This window comes from Macaca nemestrina, chromosome 17 (assembly GCF_043159975.1).
Source record: "Macaca nemestrina isolate mMacNem1 chromosome 17, mMacNem.hap1, whole genome shotgun sequence".
In the NCBI taxonomy this organism is placed as follows: domain Eukaryota; kingdom Metazoa; phylum Chordata; class Mammalia; order Primates; family Cercopithecidae; genus Macaca; species Macaca nemestrina.
Genome location: NC_092141.1, coordinates 10,758,103 through 10,759,062, shown reverse-complemented (window position 1 = coordinate 10,759,062; position 960 = coordinate 10,758,103).

Here is a 960-nt window from a genome sequence, read left to right as displayed (position 1 = left end):
ATTTGATCAGGAAATTTGTGTCATATTTCAAGTATAAAGTCAGATACAAGCAAGTTTTATTTGTGGGATATAGCTCACATTTTTCCTTAGGATTTTCAAGAAGATATTATTTGTAAGTTTCTGACATATTCAGTATTTAATATTTTCCTTAATGCTATGCGTATCATAGTTATTATATTACATAAAGGGATGTAAAAAAATTAAAAATATTCTCCCCAAGCCCTTTACAGATACAGATAAATTCCTTCCACATTACTCTAGTGTGCGACACTAATATTGTCATTTTTTTCTCAGTGGGCTATGACATGAAAAAATGTTGAAAAGTACTCTCTAAAAACGCTTCTGCTACTAGAAAATATTCAGCCTTTTTTATTGCAGGCAAGTCAAATGGGTAGGGGGGACAGGAAATGGTGTGCTGGGTAGAGTGAACAGCTTTGGCAAAAGCAAAAAGGTGAGACAGCAAGGAAATTCTGAAACTACAGAAATATTGGAACAACAGAGAGGACTTTTCTGTCTCTTTAAGTTTTTGAAGGCACATCGCTTAATTTTGCAGGGCTGGAAAGAAAGGATCAACAGGTAAAAATTAACTGTCCACAAAATTAAAATACACAGTTGTATTTTACTTATGTGACTTAACATGTGAAATATGCAAAAGTGATGCAAGGCAAGCCCGAATGGTATGCCCAGCAAAGCCAAAAAGAAGTTCCGAGGGAAACCAGGTATCCTGGCTGCCCAGCCACGGCCTTTATCCCCCAGCTTGACTCTTTCTTTCAGATCATCTTCTCAAATTATCCATAGGAGATTTATTCACATACTCAATAAGAAAAATATTTCTAATTATATCCAACCATTCTTAATATGAATGAGAATTATGCAGGGGCGCTAGATTGCCAAGAGGTATTTTGCCAAACAATTCCTTTTGACTTAAGAAAGAGGAGGCAGCTGCATTGTTTCCATAGC